Here is a 7859-nt window from a genome sequence, read left to right on the forward strand (position 1 = left end):
ATACCAGAAAATCCAAAAGCTTCCAACCAAATTTTACTTGAACTATTTTGGAGGAAAAGCCAAGATCAGTTATTTGCACCCTGAAAGAGAGTTACAGAATCGCAGATCTCCATTCCTGACACTTTTAGGAGATGGATGGACATTACCTCTGTCTGCCTCTAACATGGGACTCAGATATTACACCACTCAAAGCCTGAAAACTGCCCCATTACCCAGAAAGCACCAGGGTAGCTGAGACACAGCACCAAGGTATCCCTTCCTCCCTGATACACAGCCTTCGAATGCTACGGACACTAGGCCCTGCTCTCTTGCAGTATCTTCACAAAGGCATCTGCCCTGCACCTGCTGCAATCCTATTTCTATCCATTCGTGGTGCACTCCACACAACCCTGTATGGCTCTTCTATCTTCACACTTGTCAGCGCAATGCACTAGGACAATATCCCACCACATACCTCCTCCAAACTTGGGAGTATATACTACTCAGCTCTCCCTTATCCCTTCCCCATTCACAGGGTTCTAGAACTAAAATCGAGCTTCTTGATTTTTCTGATCCTAGAGGCATGAACCTTCAAATACGTACAAGGTTTAATGTCCTCCATTTTCATTAATATCATTCCAGGATCCACACACAAACACCACACACACTCTTCAGTTCTTCTACGTCCAGAATGTAATCCTCTCTCTTTTGTTTTGGTTTTTGTTTTTTCAACTTCTGAACCCTGCCTTTTATTTCCAGTGACCTAAAATTTTTGAACCCCTTAATCTCTCAGTTTTCCAATCTCTCCCCACTCTTCAGCACCCTGCTCCTTCCATTCTCTTTTAAGCAACTTGTTTTCCTAACTCTCTCCAACCTGAATAGTCATTTCCTGCCCCTAAACCTGGACAACCTGCTTCCCCTACCACCACCCCAGTCCAATACACAACTTATCCCTTTCTAGTCACAGACACATACACACACCTCCCTACTTTGCCCTTCTTTTACCCCATTACATACTATGCATTCTTCTACGTCCTCTACCCAAAAATATCCTGTCTGCCCCCATTCTTCCCTCTCTTCCTTGCCTATCCCCGTCTACCAGACAAAATCTAGCACCCCCAAGCTATGCTTCTCTCCCTCTACATACTGTATGTACTCCAGGCCTGCATCCCTCCCCTTCCAATCCACCCCCTACTACCTCTCTCTACTGATTTCCCTTCACACACATACCACCCCCCCTTGTCTCCCTAACTTCCTTCCACACTTCCTGCCCCCAAAACATTTCCTTCCATCTGTTTTCATACCTCAGCTGTCACTCCAAGAACACTTCCCTCACCCTCTATACCTTTGGCCCTCTACCTCACACATACTTCACTCCACCTGTCCCCCGCAATGTCTCCCCGACCCCAAAGTTTCCTCTCTTGCTGCTCCCCCACCTACATCTATACTTCCCCCACCTACATCTATACTTCCCACAGGAACACTCTCCATTTCACTCACTTCTGCTGCCCGCTAAATACCCTGCACACCTCCTGTCCGTCCCCATCGCCCTACTCCACTGAACTCACTTCTCTCCAATTCTGGCCCTGCTCCAATCACCTTCCTCCTCCACCCAATACCGTTCTCCCCTGAGCACCACTCACCAGTGAGACACCTGTCTTCTCCTCCAACATGCCCTCCCTTGGCATGTCCCACCTGTCCAGCCTCAACACTCTTGCCTCCTCGTCTTCCCTACACACCTCCTGGGCAGACACAGTCCTCACATCCCTCACAGGTCTCCCGAAGCCTCTGGGCCTACCCTCACACACACCTCCTCCCTGCAAACCTCCATTTCCCTCACCATCACTCCAGAGACCCCTAGACACCCCGTCCCTCCCCCCCCCCCACTTCCCTCTACCTGCACACCTTCCTCCACATTTCCAGTCACATTTGTCCGGTGGCCTTCCTTAAATCTGCCCCCACTCCCTGCCCCTCACACGCAGCCCCGACCGGGACATCCGCTTCTTCCACTCCTCCCTCCAGTCCCTAATTTCCTCCTTCCATTCCCATCACGCTCGCCCCTACCCTCCCCAAAGCCTCCCTCACACCCTCCCGAACCCCCACGGACTGCCCCCCACCCTCCTGAATGTTCTCCGTCTCTCTCGCACTCGCCCTGACCCCACGGGCCCCCGAACCTGCCCGCAGGCCCTCCCGCCCCTATGGGCCGGATCCCTCCACCCTTCATTCTCCCCTAAGTCTGCCCACACCCTCCGCCAGCCCCCCAAGCCTCGCTCCCGGCCCCTGCCCCCAATGTCCTCCAACACCTGCTCGGAGCCCCTCACCCTCCATCCTATCGAGACCCCTGGCGCCGGGTCCCCCCACACTGCCGACGCCCTCCCCTCACTCGGGGCCGGGACCCCGTCCCCCCGAAGGTGAGGAAGGCGGCCCGCTGCCCTTGCCCAAAGCGGCCGGGGCACCGCAGCGGCGGCCACAATGCCAGAGCCAGGGGGGCCGGGATTGCTCCCTGCTCTCCGCCCGGGCCGCCGCGGCCGCCGCCGCCGCTGCTAAGGACGCACAACAAACAATGCGGGGCCCGGGCCGGCTCCGCCAACCGCCTCAACCGCCGCCTTAACCGCCGCCCGCCCGGGACGGCCCGCCGCGCAGGCGCCTACCCCGCCGCCGCAGCCTACCCGCGCCGCCGCGCTCTGCCCGCGCCCGGTCCCCGCTCCCGCTCCGCCGCCGCCGCCACCTCGTCCGCCCGCGTCTCTGGCTCCTCAGCCCAGCGGCGGCGGCTGCGGCGGCTGCTGCCCTGGTGGCGCTCGCGGCTCCGGTCTCCGCTTCGGCGGCGGCGGCGGCGAGCACGTGACACCGCCCAGCGCGCCCATTGGCCCATCCGGGGGGCGGGCCCGCGGCTGCTGGGGAACGGAAAGCCCGCCCCCTCGCTCGCCGCGCGCCCCCTCCACGCGCACTCTGTCGTACCTGAGAGCGCCGGCCAGCGCCCGCCGGCGCCGTGCCGCGCCGCCGCCTGCGCCAACTGCGCACCTGGGAGCGCGCAGGAACCACACGCTGGTGGAGGCCGCATGCACCTGCGAGACGACGCTTACGTAAGCTGCGTCCCCGCCTTTCTCCCGGCGCCAGGCCCCCGCCCGCTGCAGCACCTGAGCCTCGCTGCGCTAGCGGCGTAACTGCTGTGGAGCGGGGACGAGCTGCGCAGGGAGGCAAGCGAAATGCACGGAAACTTCGTAACTTCCGAATCTGGGAGCGGCTCCCGGATGCCTCTGCGAGCCGGCCTCTCCGGCTCCGCGCCCCGGTGGCGGGTGCCCCCCAACCCCAGAGGCTAAGCAGCGGAGTAGACTACGCAACGCCTCCCCAGATGGAGGACGAGGAGGCCAGTGGACTTCGACTTGGTAAGAGGTCCTCTGCCAGCCTCCGCCCCGCTACACTTACCAGCTGTGTGACCTTGACCAAATTAGAGAACCATTCTGATTGTCAGTTTTATGGTAGGGAAACTAGGACAATTCCGATTTAGAAGCTGTTGGAGAGACGGAAAAAGACAATAGGTGTGAATTCTCAGCACACAGAAGTTGCAGCTTAGTCAGCAACCACCTCTCCTTTTCCCACCCAATGGACCTACCTGGGATTGAGTTTGAGGCCAGGACTTCTCTGACCTCCTAATTGTTGGGTCAGACTTTGGTTGGACACCTATGTGGGCAGTGCTAAGGAAGAAATGAAGTTTTACTTTTTATTTTACAGAGTTACTCCTGGGCATTTCTTTGGTACAGCATTCTGCCAGCCAGTTAGGCCCCACTTACTGAGTACCTGCTGCATGCCAGGTGCTGTGCTGAGTGTTAGGATGCACAAGTGAATGAGACAAGGTCCTTACCCTAAAGGAATTCCCAGCCTGGGGTGGAAATGACCTGAGCACCCAGCAACAGGATTTGGAGAGTTGGGGGTCCAGGACGGATCGCCCATAACAGCCCCTTCTGGGCCTCTTCCCATCTTTGTAACATGCCAGATTCAAATGTTTTAACAGCTGTGCTTCATTCCTGAGATAAAGTATAAATACTCTAACTCAACTTAAAAAGTTTTGGTGATCTGGCCTTAAGTTTCAAGGTGCATGCCCTTCCCATTGCCCCTCGTTCAGGCCAACTTGACCCTCCAGCCGCACTGAACTTAAGCACTGTAATTGCCAGTCTGTAACACTTCTGAGCCGCCTGAGCCAGACCCTGGGCCCCAAATCCCTTTCTACACCCTGTCCCCACCTCCAGTCGCCCACACCTTTCTTTACTGTCCTGGAAGTCTCCTTGTTATTCTTAGTCAACTCAGAATGTATTCTCTCGATGCCCTTTGGCTGCTTCAGACCCGTTGTCTAGATTCCTTTGCTTTGCACACAGCTCATTAAACCATGTATTCTTACAGCACCAGATTGTGATTGTTTGTCACCTCCCTGGACTGTAAGCACCTTGAGGACTTGAGTGGGTTAGGGAGGACTGCACATGTACATACAATGAGGTCATTAAAGCTGGGCTTTCCAAGAAGAACATGAATCTGCTTGGAAGAGAAGAGCCGCTGCAGTATAAAGGTCTGCGTTCTGTGCACACTAGCTGTGTGACCTTGGAAAATCAGTCTCTCTGGGTCTTTAGTTAACTCATCTGTCAAGTGAGACCATAATATTGCATACCTCGTAAAATCATTATAAGAGTTCGATGAGACAGTGTATCTCAGGCACTCAGTATAGTGCCTGGCATTAGGTCAGTTTCTAAATTATTTTAAATAGGTGGACTGCACAGCATTAAGCATTCAATTGTGTCACTTATTACAATATCTTTATTGGGTTTATAACTCCAAACATTCCTGACCAAAAAAAACATGCAAATGATATAAAAGTAAAGAAACTAAAAATTTCAAGTGTGCCTCTCCTTTCCCACCCCAACTCTACTCCCTCTACCCCTAATCCCATGTCCCAGGGCAGTTACCATTAATTTTTTCATGTCCTACAGTATATGTCCAGAGAGAGAAGAAAGTTGCAAAAAATTACATGTCTATGATGTGTATGTTACACTTGGATTCTGCAGCAGAAAAAGACTAGAAAGGGTTAAACACCAACTACTACTGTTATGCGTCCAAAGTAGAGCTAGGGGTAGGGATAGGTCACTTTGAATGCTTCTGCATTGCTTTAATTTTTTAAAGAATACATATATGTAACCAAAATGAATAAAAATATATATATGAGACACATTTTTAAATGTTATTGAGTTATATTTACATATCCTAAAACTCATGCATTTCAAGAGCACAGATCAAGGATTTTTAGTAATGTTACCAAGTGATACAACATCATTATGTCAGTTTAGAACATTTACAGATTCCCCATAAAATCCTTCAGACCCATTTACTGTTAATCCCATTCCCACTCCCAGCCACAGGCAACCACTAATCTACTCTGTCTCTATATTTTTGCTTTTTCTGGATATACTAGATACATTTTTTAAACCAAATAGATGGGGGCGCCTGGGCGGCACAGTCATTAAGCATCTGCCTTCGGCTCAGGTCGGGATCCCAGGGTTCTGGAATTGAGCCCCCACATCGGGCTCCCTGCTCAGCAGGAAGCCTGCTTCACCCTCTCCCACTCCCCCTGCTTGTGTTCCCTCTCCCGCTGTGTCTCTCTCTGTCAAATAAATAAATAAAATCTTTATAAATAAATAAACAAACAAACCAAATAGATGTTTTAGAAAAAAAGTGTCTTCACTTCTTAATCCCACCTAGGGGTAGTAATCATATTTATATTAATTATATTTTATTAATACTTATGTCTATTGTTCCAAACTTGCCCTGTACATATATAACTTTTACAAAGTGAGATTACAGTATACCTTCAGTTTTGATTTTTTCACTTAACAATATAAATTAAATACACCTCTTTTTATGTCACTGAACTCTCTCTTGCATAACATATCTTAAGAATCATTTAATTAATTAAACCAAGCCCCTATGTTGGGTATTTGGGTCTTTTTCCAGTATCTCCAGTTATAAACAAGGTAAGGTAATAGATATTGTAAAGTTATAGAACTTGATGAGCTTTAAAATCACACCTAAATTCAAATACTAGCACTTGTTGTTTCATCCATTCATTGTACAAATATTTACTGAGAACCTACTACATGCTAGTACCTAGAGATACAAAAGCAAGAAAACAGCTACACTGCCCTACCCCTGTGGCCCTAGAGACCAATGTACAATACTCAAATAACACTGAATGGCCCACAGAGACGGGAGCAGCCAACAGAGGGGGATAGATGAGGTTCTCAAAGGCTCACTGAAGAAGCATCTTTGGAACATACACTTGGCACAGCACGCTGCCATTTTTATAAAAGGTGCTTGGTAGGGGTGCCTTGGTGGCTCAGCTGGTTAAGTGTCTGCCTTCAGCTTAGGTCATGATCCCAGGGTCCTGGCATCGAGCCCTGCGTTGGGCTCTCTACTCAGCGTGGAGCCTGCTTGTGCTCTCTCTCTGTCAAACAAATAAATAAAATCTTTCTTTAAAAAAAGAAAGAAAGAAAAAAGGTGCTCAGTAAAGGAAGGTAGATTGGTAACCTGAGAGAGCAGTGGGCAGCCCTTCATAGTTCCCGGTGCCTTGCCACCCTTAGCTCTTTGGACCCTCACATCTCCCCATTGAAAAGAAGGAAACAGAGCAAACCGAAGCCTAGATAAGGAAATGAATTGCCCAGAGTCACCAAGCCAGGAAAGGTCACAGCTGAACGGGAACTCTGGTCTGACTCCTAGCCCAGTGCTTTTGGTCCCCAATGCTACTTGCCCTCTGTAGAGGGTTTTCATCTTTGAAGAACCACATTGAGATAGAGGCAGAAAACACGCAACACTGTACTCTCTGATACAACAGATACTAGCCACATGAGGCTATTTATATTTAAATAAATTAAAATTAAATAGGGGTACCTGGCTCACTCAGTCAGTAGAGCATGCAATTCTTTTTTTCTTTTTAAGATTTTATTTATTTTTTTGAGAGAGAGCGCATGGGGGCGGGGGGAAGGGCAGAAGGAAAGGGACAAATAGACCCCCCACTGAGCACAGAGCCTGCGTGGGGCTCCTGAGCTGAAGTCAGATGCTCAACCGACTGAGCCACCCAGGCCCCCAAGCATGTACCTCTTGATCTCAGTGTTGGAGCCCCACATTGGGTGGAGAGATTACTTAAAAACAAAATATTTTTTTAAATTTTTTAACTAAATTGAAAATATGAATAAAACATTTCTGTCATTGCAGAAAGTCCCATTAGTTAGCGCTGATCTCGAGGATAATAACAATATTATAGTAGTAGTAATAGTAATAATACCTTACTTGTATATTAATTTCCATATAATAGGGAGACCAGGTCAGTCTGGTCTCCCTATCCTTTATTTCCCTGCCGCTCTCCCTACCGTAGGCCAGCGCTGCAGAAAGAAGCCGAAGACAGAAATGTAGCTAGTCATGCTGTGGATGAGGGGTAGGAAACAGGGGATGTGACATCCTTCATCTTCTTGCCACCATGTTTCTAAATCCAGCCATACATCTCCAGCCATTCCCTCCTTCCCACCTTTCACAAAAACCAGCCCTCTCACCAAAGACCAGGTCCTCTTCCTGGGCCTGGATGCCCTGCCCTACCCTCTAGGGAAGTTTACTCTTTAATCCACCACTCTCTGTTGTGTCAGCCCCTCCTTCCCTACTGGATTCTTCAGATTCTACTGCCCAAATAATCTTTTCCATTCTAAGAGAGGAAAAAAGGGAGGGAGGGAGGAAAGAAGATTCCCAGGTGATCCCATGCACCTTACAGCTGAGAAGCATTGACCCAAAATCAATAGCTACAGATAGCAATTGAAGACTGGAATACCACAGCAGAATCACTGCTGCTG

General features: G+C 50.0%; 1 protein-coding gene across 5 annotated transcripts in view; it reads right to left on the reverse strand.

The window, feature by feature from the left end:
- STRBP (spermatid perinuclear RNA binding protein) overlaps positions 1-2803 on the reverse strand; it is a 127783-nt gene extending 124980 nt beyond the window's left edge. For 2 of the 5 annotated variants that reach the window (XM_048223079.2, XM_044389580.3), the window contains exon 1: positions 2708-2803. The gene's annotated coding sequence lies outside the window, so the exon portion shown is untranslated. Of the gene's footprint in view, positions 1-2630 lie in introns of all 5 variants that reach the window. The other 3 variants (XM_044389581.3, XM_026513925.4, XM_044389579.3) reach the window with 2 other exon arrangements.
- Between the last annotated feature and the right edge of the window lie 5056 nt (positions 2804-7859).

Source organism: Ursus arctos, unplaced genomic scaffold (assembly GCF_023065955.2).
Source record: "Ursus arctos isolate Adak ecotype North America unplaced genomic scaffold, UrsArc2.0 scaffold_18, whole genome shotgun sequence".
Lineage (NCBI taxonomy): Eukaryota > Metazoa > Chordata > Mammalia > Carnivora > Ursidae > Ursus > Ursus arctos.